Here is a 13,835-nt window from a genome sequence, read left to right on the forward strand (position 1 = left end):
CCGGGCACAGTGGCTCACATCTGTAATCCCAGCACTTTCAGAGACTGAGGTGGGTGGATCACCTCAGTCAGAAGTTCGAGACCAGTCTGGCCAACATGATGAAACCCTGTCTCTATTAAAAATACAAAAATTAACTAGGGGATTGAGCCAAGATGGCCAAATAGGAACAGCTCCAGTCTACAGCTCCCAGCATGAGCGGCGCAGAAGACGGGTGATTTCTGCATTTCCAACTGAGGTACCAGGTTCATCTCACTGGGGAGTGGGAGAAAGTGGGTGCAGGAGAGTGGGTGCAGTGCACCAAGCGTGAGCCAAAGCAGGGCGAGGCATTCCCTCACCTGGGAAGTGCAAGGGGTCAGGGAATTCCCTTTCCTAGTCAAAGAAAGGGGTGACACACGGCACCTGGAAAGTTGGGTCACTCCCACCCTAACACTGTACTTTTCCAATGGTCTTAGCAAATGGCACACCATGAGATTATATCCCGTGCCTGGCTCAGAGGGTCCTATGCCCACGGAGCCTCTCTCCTTGCTAGCACAGCAGTCTGAGATCAAACTGCAAGCCGGCAGCAAGGCTTGTGGGGGGGGTGCCCACCATTGGGGAGGCTTGAGTAGGTAAACAAAGCAGCCAGGAACCTGGAAATGGGTGGAGCCCACTGCAGCTCGAGGAGGCCTACCTGCCTCTCTAGACTCCACTTCTGGGGGCAGGGCATTGCCAAACCAAATGCAGCAGAATCCTCTGCAGACTTAAATGTCCCTGTCTGACAGCTTTGAAGAGAGTAGTGGTTCTCCCAGCATGCAGCTGGAGATCTGAGAACGGACAGACTGCCTCGTCAAGTGGGTCCCTGACCCCCAAGTAGCCTAACTGGGAGGCATCCCCTCGTAGGGGCAGACTGACACCTCACATGGCCAGGTACTCCTCTGAGACAAAACTTCCAGAGGAACGATCAGGCAGCAACATTTGCTGTTCACCAATATCCACTGTTCTGCAGCCTCCGCTGCTGATACCCAGGTAAACAGGGTCTGGAGTGGACCTCCAGGGAACTCCAACAGACCTGCAGCTGAGGGTCCTGACTGTTGGAAGGAAAACTAACAAACAGAAAGGACATCCACACCAAAACCCCATCTGTACGTCAGCATCATCAAAGACCAAAAGTAGATAAAACCACAAAGATGGGGAAAAAACAGAGCAGAAAAATGGGAAACTCTAAAAATCAGAGTGCCTCTCCTCCTCCAAAAGAACACAGCTCCTCACCAGCAATGGAACAAAGCTGGATGGAGAATGACTTTGATGAGTTGAGAGAAGAAGGCTTCAGACGGTCAAACTACTCTGAGCTAAAGGAGGAAGTTCGAACCCATGGCAAAGAAGTCAAAAACCTTGAAAAAAATTAGACGAATGGCTAACTAGAATAACCAACGCAGAGAAGTCCTTAAAGGACCTGATGGAGCTGAAAACCATGGCACGAGAACTACGTGACAAATGCACAAGCCTCAGTAGCCGATTCGATCAACTGGAAGAAAGGGTATCAGTGATGGAAGATCGAATGAATGAAATGAAGTGAGAAGAGACGTTTAGAGAAAAAAGAATAAAAAGAAATGAACAAAGCCTCCAAAAATATGGGACTATGTGAAAAGAACAAATCTACCTCTGATTGGTGTACCTGAAAGTGACGGGGAGAATGGAACCAAGCTGGAAAACACTCTGCAGGATATTATCCAGGAGAACTTCCCCAATCCAGCAAGGCAGGCCAATGTTCAAATTCAGGAAATACAGAGAATGCCACAAGGATAGTCCTTGAGAAGAGCAACTCCAAGACACATAATTGTCAGATTCACCAAAGTTGAAATGAAGGAAAAAATGTTAAGGGCAGCCAGAGAGAAAGGTCGGGTTACCCACAAAGGGAAGCCCATCAGACTAACAGCTGATCTCTCGGCAGAAACTCTACAAGCCAGAAGAGAGTGGGGGCCAATATTCAACATTCTTAAAGAAAAGAATTTTCCACCCAGAATTTCATATCCAGCCAAACTAAGCTTCATAAATGAAGGAGAAATAGATTCCTTTACAGACCAGCAAATGCTGAGAGATTTTGTCACCACTAGGCCTGCCTTTCAAGAGCTCCTGAAGGAATCACTAAATATGGAAAGGAAAAACCAGTACCAGCCACTGCAAAAACATGCCAAATTCCTAGAAACATGCAGTTTCTAGGAAGAAACTGCATCAGCTAATGGGCAAAATAACCAGCTAGTGTCATAAGGACAGAATCAAATTCACACATAACAATATTAACCTTAAATGTAAATGGGCTAAATGCTCCAATTAAAAGACACAGACTGGCAAATTGGATAAAGAGTCAAGACCCATCAGTGTGCTGTGCTCAGGAAACCCATCTCAGGTGCACAGACACATATAGGCTCAAAATAAAGGGATGGAGGAAGGTTTACCAAGCAAATGGAAAGCAAAAAAAAAGGCTGGGGTTGCAATCCTAGTCTCTGATAAAACAGACTTTAAGCCAACAAAGATCAAAAGACACAAAGAAGGCCATTACATAATGGTAAAGGGATCAATTCAACAAGAAGAGCTAACTATCCTAAATATATATGCACCCACTAGAGGAGCACCCAGATTCATAAAGCAAGTCCTGAGAGACCTACAAAGAGACTTAAACTCCCACACAATAATAATGGCAGACTTCAACACCCCACTGTCGACATTAGACAGATCAATGAGACAGAAAGTTAACAAGGATATCCAGGAATTGAACTCAGCTCTGCACCAAGCGTACCTAATAGATATCTACAGAAGTCTCCATCCAAAATCAACAGAATATACCTTCTTCTCAGCACCACACCACACTTATTCCAAAAATTACCACATAGTTGGAAGTAAAACACTCAGCAAATGTAAAAGAACAGAAATTATAACAAACTGTCTCTCAGACCACAGTGCAATCAAACTAGAACTCAGGATTAAGAAACTCACTCAGTGTGTGATGTTCCCTTTCCTGTGTCCATGTGTCCTCATTGTTCAATTCCCACCTATGAGTGAGAACATGTGGTGTTTGGTTTTTTGTCCTTGTGATAGTTTGCTGAGAATGATGGTTTCCAGCTTCATCCATGTCCCTACAAAGGACATGAACTCATCATTTTTTGTGGCTGCATGGGATAGCATTAGGAGATATACGTAATGCTAAATGATGAGTTACTGGGTGGAAAAGAAACTACCGTCAGAGTGAACAGGCAACCTACAGAATGGGAGAAAGTTTTGCAATCTACTCATCTAACAAAGGGCTAATACCTAAAATCTATAATCAACTCCAACAAATTTACAAGAAAAAAACAAACAACCCCATCCAAAAGCAGGTGAAGGATATGAACAGATACTTCTCAAAAGAAGACATTTATGCAGCCAAAAGACACATGAAAAAATGCTCATCATCACATGAAAAAATACTCATCATCACTGGCCATCAGAGAAATGCAAATCAAAACCACAATGAGATACCATCTCACGTCAGTTAGAATGGCGATCATTAAAAAGTCAGGAAACAACAGGTGCTGGAGAGGATGTGGAGAAATAGGAACACTTTTACACTATTGGTGGGACTGTAAACTAGTTCAACCATTGTGGAAGTCATGGTGGCAATTCCTCAGGGATCTAGAAGTAGAAATACCATTTGACCCAGCCATCCCGTTACTCGGGATACACCCAAAGGATTATAAATCATACTACTATAAAGACACATGCACATGTATGTTTATTGCGGCACTATTCACGATATCAAAGACTTAGAACCAACCCAAATGTCCATCAATGATAGACTGGATTAAGAAAATGTGGCACATATACACCATGGAATACTATGCAGCCATAAAAAAGGATGAGTTCATGTCCTTTGTAGGGACATGGATGAAGCTGGAAACCATCATTCTCAGCAAAGTATCACAAGGACAAAAACCGAACACCACATGTTCTCACTCATAGGTCGGAATTGAACAATGAGAACACATGGACACAGGAAAGGGAACATCACACACAGAGGCCTGTTGTGCGGTGGGGGGATGGGGGAGGGATAGCATTTGGAGATATACCTAATGTTAAATGACGAGTTACTGGGTGCAGCACACCAACATGGCACATGTATACATATGTAACTAACCTGCACGTTGTGCACATGTACCCTAAAACTTAAAGTACAATAAAAAAATTAACGAGGCATGGTGGCATGCACCTGTAGTCCCAGTTACTGGGGAGGCTGAGGGAGGAAAATTGCTTGAACCCAGGTGGTGGAGGTTGCAGTGATTGAAGATCATGCCACTGCACTCCAGCCTGGGCAAAAGAGTGAGATGCCATAACAGAAAGAAAGAAAAAAAAAAAAGAGAGAAAAGAAAACAAAACAAAAGAAAGTCCAGCATGGTAAGAGGTACACAGAGGTACATGTGGGTGAGCTTCATTTGTTTTTCATCCTTTTTCCCTTCTCTGGACAGAATTCTCAATGCAAAACATTCCAAAAACACAGAGCAAACATCTTCTATAATGTTCCCCTTATCTGTGACTTCTCTTCACAGTGTGTGTGCTAGTGTCTTCCAGACTTTTTTGTATGATGTGCTATATAGAAGATCAGATCGAACGGGCACATTCCCAATCCTAATAAGTGGTGACTTGCCAGATCTGGACTCACTTTGCAGGGTGCTGGGACCTCTGCGGGAATCAAGCAGTAGCTCCAGGACACAGGGCTTTGGGTCTCTTCTGTGCATCTTCAGGAGCTTTTATTGACCTTTCTCACCACAACCCCCTTCTCAATTACCAACTTCCAATCTGAAAATGACATCCAACTAGATCCTGAACTTCCATCCCGTTAACCCTGATTGAATTCTCAACTTTCTTCTTATTAAGTGATTAAATTTGATATAGATGCATAAAAGTGAAAGAATTAATAATAGGGTGAAGGTCTAAAACTCATTTATTCACTTATTCCATAAACACTGGTAAAGTCACTATGTGACTTTCATAGTGATAGAGGGAAAGGTTTAATCAGTTTCTGACACTAGAAAAATGTATATATATATATGGTATCTTTGTTAGAGAACCTTTGGCCACATCAAAAGCATCAAAATGTTTCAGAGTTGAAACAACTTTAAGAAGACAGTGATGTCATCCCTAAAAGACACAATAAAAATCTCGGTGTATCCACTGGTCACCTGGGTTTTTTGCTACCTAACATGGTAGATCATATGCCCATTCGGGTGGAAGACAGGAACTACTGAGGGTGTAATTTATCTCAAGGTTAAGGTCAAGGATTCACTGAAAGAAATCAGGCCTACCTTACAAGGTGAGGTGGGGGCTGGGCTGGACAGGACTGAGTGTTTTAATGGGACCCTGGGAGGGAAGCAAGACAACATAAAACATGGCAGGTATTTTATGGGCACTTAGACAAGAGGATTGAAAGGCTTCCTTCTAGATTGAGTTTAAAAATTAAAAAAAACATAATTACAGAAGAGATAATGCAGACTCTTAAAGCATCACAGTGTCTTTGAGGGCAGAGAGGGCAGATACAGTCTTGGCTCCTACTTGAAGGTGAAGCATCATTACTCACAAACGTGATGGGCTTTCCTCAGAATACCAGCTTGGGAAGAGTGAATCTGAGTGTGTGAGCTGGGGCACAGCCCGGAGAGGAGGAGTATGATCAGAGCTAAAGAGGGAGACTTTTCAATCTGGAAGCATGAATAGTGGAAGCTGTGTATCCGCAGAATTCAGGAGAGAAATGGACCCCTTGGGGGAATCCTGCACCCTCCTCAGGACCCCAGCAAGAATCCTGCAGTTTGGGGGGTCTTTCTACCGTGTTCTGGTTGCCTGTGCTTCTGAAGGTGCTCCTCTGCTGTCCAGGTCAGAGCAGCGTTTAGAGTCCATCTGAAGGGACGGCCTGACCTCAATTCTGCTCACTGAATTTCTACTGGGATTCCAAAACTTCTCCAAGCTTTACATCGGGGTCTCTAAAATATTTCTGAACTTCCGTTTTCCTCCCCCAGCCTGAGCTGTCAGAGAAGCTGAGTCCTCTGCTTCCTGGAAATGTTAGCCGATCTCTCCTGCACCCAGGAGTATGGCCTCAAGCAATGCTAAGACACACTCTCCCTGGAATCAGCAGTGACTAATAAATTCTCCCCAAATGGTACTGAGCTATTTTGGTGCCCTCAGCAAGGCATAAAGCAGGGAGCTCCTCAGCTGCTGCTCTGGACCTAAAGAGGCACCCGGGACCAATGGAGGGGAACCTTGTCTACCTTGCACAGGAAGAGCTGATTCCTCCGGTTCTCCTAGAAGTGCCAGGCTGTTGGCAGAGCCTGGGACAGGTCCCAGTGTGGGGGCCATCCCTTCCCAGGCTCCGCTGGCCCAGCCTTAGAGCTGATGAGGCTGCACCTGGAATGCAGTGAGTCTGTTTCTGAGTCAGCGCTTTTCCTGTGGTATTTGCCCTCTGTGCCTTTCTAACAGTCAAAAATCTCTGGTCAGGCCCTGCTGGCCTCCTCTAGTCCTCAAGAGGGTTTCATTCCAGATCACATTTATAACTATCTTCCCCAAGACCAGGGGCTGCCCCTCTTTTCTCCTCCAATAAAGATATGAGGAGAAGGTCACTCTGAGAGCAGACAGTGGATGTTGAGGGAGGTGCCTGTAGCAGCCTGGGGTCGGGGAGATCTGGGAACTCACTGCCGCCGGATGGAGCCAGGGGGACTCCAGAAAGGGAGTGGCCCAGAGGAGCTGATGGGGGCCAGAGTAAATGGGGAGGAGAGAGATGGCAGCAGCGTTGGGGACCGGGTTCTCTGGCTTTCACAGAGCCATATCCCTGATAAAATGGTGACTTGGATCTGAGACCCTGAAAGGACTGGGGCCTAGATGTGGGGCTGTGACTTTCCAAGGCCATTTGATTTTGCCATGGTCTACGTGAGGTTCCATTGGCTGTCCCACCCAACCCCAGGGGCAGAAAGTCACTCTAGCAGGGAGACCTGGGGAGAGAGGGTCAGTGGTAAGCATCCACCCTGGATGCAAAGACAAGGGACAGGTCAGAGGGAGGAAGCCTTAGCATGAGGCCAGGGGAAGGGAGGCACTTTGGATATGGTGCTGTTCTGCTTCTGCATTTGTCACAGCCTCACAGGACTGTGAGGATTGAACCTTGCAGGAGGGAATGAGGGAGAATAGGGTCTGGACTGAAGTTCCTGTCATCCAAGTGACCCCCATCTACTCCTGCAAGCCAGATGAAGGCCTTGCTAGATGTAAGTCAAACCCGGGCCTATCAGGCTAACCGGCACTTTCTGGTGGATCCGGAAGAAGCACGGTGATCCTCAGTTGAAAAAATCTCACATTGTCCAGGGTTGAAGATTGTCAGGTGGCGCTGAAGGGGGAGACTCTGCGGAAAAACCACAGAGAAGATTTTGGTACATTTCACACTCTCAACGCCCAGTGCCTCCCCTTCCTATTAGTCAGGTGTGGTGGCAGGATAATCACTTGAACCTGGGAAGCGGAGTTTGTGGGGAGCTGAGCTAGTGCCATTGCACTCCAGGCTGGGTGGGCAACAAGAGTGAAACTCTACCTCAAGAAACAACAACAACAAAACTTCCACTGAGTGTCAGGGATGTGCTGCCTGCTATTCTGGGTGCTGCTGAGAAACATAAACAAGAAGCAAGGCAGCTGGAAAATGAGCTCAGCAGAATATACCTGGCTTGGAACTGCCGTGCAGATCAGAAGAAAAATGCCTGTGCAGGATACAACACGAAGAGCCATCATTTCTTTTCTTGTCTTTTATTTTCTTTTCTTTTTCTTGTTTCTTCTTCTTTTTAAAGACAGGGCCGCACTCTGCTTCTAAGACTGTTGTGCAGTGGGAATCCCAGCTCACTGCAGGCTCGGCCTCTCAGGCTGAAGCGATCCTCCCATGTCGGCCTCTCAATTTGCTGGAAACACAGGTGTGTGCCACCATGCCTGGCTCATTTTGTTTATCTTTTGTAGAGACGAGGTCTCACTGTTGCCCAGGCTGGTCTTGAACTCCTGTACTCAAGTCATCCTCCCAATTTGGGCTCCCAAAGTGCTGAGATTACAGGTGGGAGCCCCATGTCCTGCAAAGCTATATACATAATCCATGTGGAAAATGATGGTTATCCCAAATCCTTTCATCACTCTTTGTCACAACATTCACTACTCTCCCACTGCCAATTAGAAATGTGCAGGAGAATGAAAGAAAAAAGTTAATATTGTCCAGGTGCGGTGGCTCAGCCCATAATCCCAGCACTTGGGAGGCCAAGGAGGGCAGATCACCTGATGTCAGGAATTCATACCAGCCTGGCCAACATAGTGAAACCCCATCTCTACAAAAGTAGAAAAATTAGGTTGGCATGGTGGCGAGCGGCTGTAATCCCAGCTACTCAGGAGGCTGAGGTAGAAGAATCGCTTAAACCAGGGAGCCGGAAGTGGCAGTCAGCCGAGATTGTGCCTCTGCACTCCAGCCTGGGTGACACAATCAGACTCCATCTCAAAATAAAACAAAGAAAGTTAATATTTATTAAGTGCACCGTAATTCAAAACACTAAGAACTCAAGCTCTTTATTTCCTTGGAAAAACTCACCAAGACGGGTTAAAATGGTGACGGCCTTCCCCACAGCACAGCACAGAGGAGGCAGCCACCATCTTCCAGGCCTTGGGGCACTGTCCTGCTTCTTTCTAAGTGGGGATCCGCTCCCTACACACTCTCCTTTGTGCTCCTCAGGCCATGAATATCTCTGAGGCCCGTGAGTGTGAGGTCTCTTGCTGGTGGCGTTCCTTCCTGTTTCTTGGGACTTTCTTTTTTGGTGGGTCTCTGGGCATAAGGAATGTGAGCCTGGGAAGAACAGGCTGGACTCTACATCAGGACACAGAGGCCCTGGAGGGGCAGACAGTGGAGCAAGCAGGGGCTGAATTTACCTGCTTTTTACTCAAAGGAAGCCCCTCACCACTGTCTTCCCTGCCACAGCAGCTCCAATAAAAAGAAAAAAGGTGCTAACTCAGCACATTCCCTGGAAGAGCAAGAAGAAAACATCCCTCTTGGTATTTGAATAAGTATTAGGACTAGTGTTAGCTGGTTTCTCTCTTCTTTTGACATAATAACTCAAGGTACCCTGGGGATCTCGAGTGCATGGACCAGCGAGCCTCAAGGAATTTGTTCTTTGGATATGAACCCATGGGAAGTGGGTGTGTATTCTGGGCCAAAGTCACTGGCCTCTTTTATTAGAGGAGACAGAAGTGCCCAGGAACTACCCCAGGCCTGTACTTCCAGGGACAGCTCTCTCTCTTTCCATGTGCATGCCTGAGAGGGTTCTGGGTCTTCACCCATCACCACTGGCTCTTCTAGAGATGATGCATCTACTGTACACTTTCAGGGGACCCGGTGAAGAAAGAAATCCAAGAACCCACGTGAGGCCACATAGAGTGAGGCTGCCTCCAGACAGGCCCAGGAACCCCGAGCCTCTTAGCCACTGCCAGAGCCTGAGACTGGGGCACTCACACGGAGACAAATGCATGGGACTTTAGAAGAAGTAGGGTTGGAGGGAGCAGAGGAGGGCATGGATGGAACGCAGGGGTCCCTGGAAGCTTCAGGGCCAGAGGCACTTGGGAGTGGGGAAGGCATCATCAACAGAAAGGTCAGGGCTCCTTCCATGCCCTGAGGTCACAGCAGGTGTCCCTCTCTCCCAGTTCCTCCGTGGGCTCTTGTGTCTGGAGTCAGGGCTGGCTCAGCTGGGGTTCTTTGGTGAGTGGGAAGGACATAAGGCACTTGGGGTCTCAAGTGCAACTTTCAAAATGATCCTCAAATGAGAGTTTTCACACAGTGGCCTCCTGTCCACAGGTCCCGTGTCTTCTTGCTGAACTCCTGGGGGATTTGCCCAGACAGGGACATGAGGTATTTTACATTTATCTGCCAAGTGCAAAACTATCTTAATCTATATGAGGCCAGCTCCATCCTGGAAGGTTGTGACTTTCTAAGTTCTCACACCACACACACATATATGTACATACCATGAAGTCATTGCGGAGATGCCCTCTGGGCCTGGGGTTCTCTCACAGAACCCAGTTGATAAAAGCCTCCCCTCTACTCACCTGGGGCCTAGAGACATCAGCCGCCCCCTGCCCCATTCACCCAGCATTTTTTCTAGAGTGGAAACCAACTCAGAATGTACATAGATGAACACAGCCTCTAACTCATGGACTTAGGGGGAACAGAGAAAATGAGAAGACCAGGGTTGAAAGTGGCATGTCATGAAGTGGCACAGGCAGATGAGGCTGGAGATGTGCAGCCAGTGGCAGGGGTGGCCCAGGAGTCATTGGCAGTTTTGGACTAGTGTGGTGAGGCCACCTGAGGCCTGTTTTCCAGTTCCCCATTATGGCCAGGAGGACTCTGATCCCTGAGAGAGGTAACCAGGAGGCAGGGGCAACCATATGTTGTCCACTGCAATGCCCAGGCAGGAGGTCTTGCCATCACCTGGAGTGGCTGCAGACAGCCTGGAGACATCCTAGAGGTAGAGTCAATGTGACTTGCTCTTATGGTTTCTGGAGTGGATGTGAGGCCTGAGGAAAAGCGATGGGTTGACGGCACCTCCTAGAGCTTGGTCTTGACTCAGCGAAGTTGGGAAGAGTAAGTGAAGAGCCAGCATGAAGACAACGACTCAAGGTCTTTGTAGGACATTTTAAATTCAAGGCATTTATGTTATTGAGAGAAAACAACCCAAGAACAATATAACACTCATGAAATAACCCTGTTCAATAAAATTGTAAAGGTGTATACAATTCATTCATTCTTAGGACTCACATGATAGCTGTTCCCAGATGTTTCCCATGGACTATATATCCTGCTGGTGTAGGTGGGAGTGAGGTGAGAGCCAGGATTCCAATCCCAGCAGTTTTCAAATCCCAGACCTTCGACTATGGTCAACCTCAGATCTGGAAGAGAAAAGAGGTGCAGTTTCTTTTCTAATTCCATCAGGATCATTCTGGGTCTGGCCACAGGGCACGCTGCACTGTTCTCCCATCTCAGAGGAGAGGGTGGGATCCCAAAAGCCAAATGTGTCCAGATATGTTTTGGCATAATGTTTTAAAAAATAGAGTTTCAGTTAAAAAGGAGGAGTAAGTTGTATATCTATAGCACAGTAAGGTGACTCTAGTTAGTAATAATATATTGTATAATTGAAAATACTGAGACAGTAAATTTTAAACGTCTCCCATAAAAACAGTAAAAATGTGAAGTGGTAGGAATGCCAATTAGCTTGATTTCACTATTTCACATTGTAGGGTATGAATACATCAAAACATCATACTGTACTCCATGAACGGATACAATTTTTATTAATAAAATGTTTATAAAAGAGAAGAAAAAAACTTTATGGGCATGACATAGGAATAGAAGTGATTGGTCTCAGGAAGACGGAAAACCGCAAACAAAGATAAAATAAGAACTCACCAATAGAATACAAGGTAAAACAAAACTCAATATAAGAGCCAGAAAATGGCAAAAGTCCCAGTCAGAGTGACTTGTCCAAGATTCTTCCAAAGAAACCCAGAGAAGGAAGAAAGGGGTGGCAATTTCCAGTCTCTGAAATCCTCTCCTTTCCTGGAATATCTAATGACTCTTCTACCTGCTGATTAAAGAAACACCCCTGTCAATAACAGACAGATCGACGAGACAGAAAATTAACAACGTTATTTGGGACTTTAATGCAGCTCTGGACCAAACAGACCTAACAGACATCTACAGAACTCTCCACCCCAAATCAACAGAATATACATTTTTCTCAGCACCACATCACACTTATTCTAAAATTGACCACATAATTGGAAGTAAAGCACTCCTCAGCAAATGTGAAAGAATGGAAATCATAACAAATGGTATCTCAGACCAAAGTGCAATCAAATTAGTACTCAGGATTAAGAAACCTACTCAAAACTGCACAACTACATGAAAACTGAACAGCCTGATTCTGAATGACAACTGGGCAAATAACAAAATTAAGGCAGAAATAAATAACTTCTTTGAAAACAATGAGAACAAAGACACAATGTACCAGAATCTCTGGGACACAGCTAAAGCTGTGTTTAGAGGGAAATTTACAGCACTAAATGCCCACAGGAGAAAGGGGGAAAGACCTAAAATTGACACCCTAACATTGCAATTAAAAGAACTAGAGAAGCAAGAGCAAACAAATTCACAACCTAGCAGAAGACAAGAAACAACTAAGATCAGAGCACAACTGAAAGAGATAGAGACACGAAAAACCCTTCAAAAAATCAATGAATCCAGGAGCTGGTTTTGAGGAAAAGATCAACAAAATAGACCACTAGCCAGATCAATTAAGAAGAAAAGAGAGAAGAATCAAATAGACACAATAAAAAATGGTAAAGAGGATATCACCACTGATCCCAGAGAAATACAAACTACCATCTGAGAATCTATAAACACCTCTATGCAAATAAGTTAGAAAATCTAGAAGAAATGGATAAATTCCTGGACACATAGACCCTCCCAAGACTAAAACAGGAAGAAGTCAAATACCTGACCATACCAATAACAAGTTCTGAAATTGAGGCAATAATTAATAGCCTACCAACAAAACAAAGTCCAGGGCCAGAAGAATTCACAGCCGAATTCTACCATTCCTTTGAAACTATTCCAAACAATAGAAAAAGAGGGTCTCCTCCCTAACTCATTTTTATGAGGCCAGCATCATCCTGATGCCAAAACCTGGCAGAGACACAACAAAAAAAAGGAAATTTCCGGACAATATCCCAGATGAACATCAATGCAAAAATCCTCAATAAAATTCTGGCAAAGTGAATCCAGCGGTACATCAAAAAGCTTATCCACCATGGTCAACTTGGCTTCATCCCTGGCATGCAAGACTGTTTCCACTTACACAAATCAATAAACGTAATCCATCACATAAACAGAACCAATGGCAGAAAACACATGATTATTTGAATATGTGCAGAAAAGGCCTTCGATAAAATTCAACACCCTTTCAGGCTAAAAACTAGATAAACTAGGTATTGATGGAATGTGTCTGAAAATAATAAGAGCCATTTATGACAAAGCCACAGCCAATATCATACTGAATGGGCAAAAGCTAGACGCATTCCCTTTGAAAACCAGCACAATGCATGGATGCCCTCTCTCACCCCTCCTATTCAACATAGTATTGGAAGTTCTGGCCAGGGCAATCAGGCAAGAGAAAGAAATAAAGAGTATTCAAATAGGAAGAGAGGAAGTCAAATTGTCTCTGTTTGCAGATGACATGATTGTATATTTAGAAAACCCCATCGTCTCAGCCCAAAATCTCCTAAAGCTGATAAGCAATTTCAATAAAGTCTCAGGATGCAAAATCAATGTGCAAAAATCACAAGCATTCCTATACATCAACAATAGACAAATGGAGAGCCAATCATGAGTGAACTCCCATTCACAATTGCTAAAATAAAATAAAATAAAATAAAATACCTAGGAATACAACTTACAAGGGATGTGAAGGACCTCTTCAAGGAGAACTACAAACCACTGCTTAAGGAAATAAGAGAGGACATAAACAAATGGAAAAACATTCCATGCTCGTTGGTCTGAAGAATCAATATCAGGAAAATGGCCATACTGCCCAAAGTAATTTATAGATTCAATGCTGTCCCCATCAAGCTGTAATTGAGTTTCTTCACAGAATTAGAAAAAACTACTTTAAAGTTCATATGGAAGCAAAAAAGAACCTGAATACACAACACAATCCTAAGCAAAAAGAACAAAGCTGGAGGCATCACGCTACCTGACTTCAAACTATACGACAAGGCTACAGTAA

This window comes from Pongo abelii, chromosome 1 (genome assembly GCF_028885655.2).
Source record: "Pongo abelii isolate AG06213 chromosome 1, NHGRI_mPonAbe1-v2.0_pri, whole genome shotgun sequence".
Lineage (NCBI taxonomy): Eukaryota > Metazoa > Chordata > Mammalia > Primates > Hominidae > Pongo > Pongo abelii.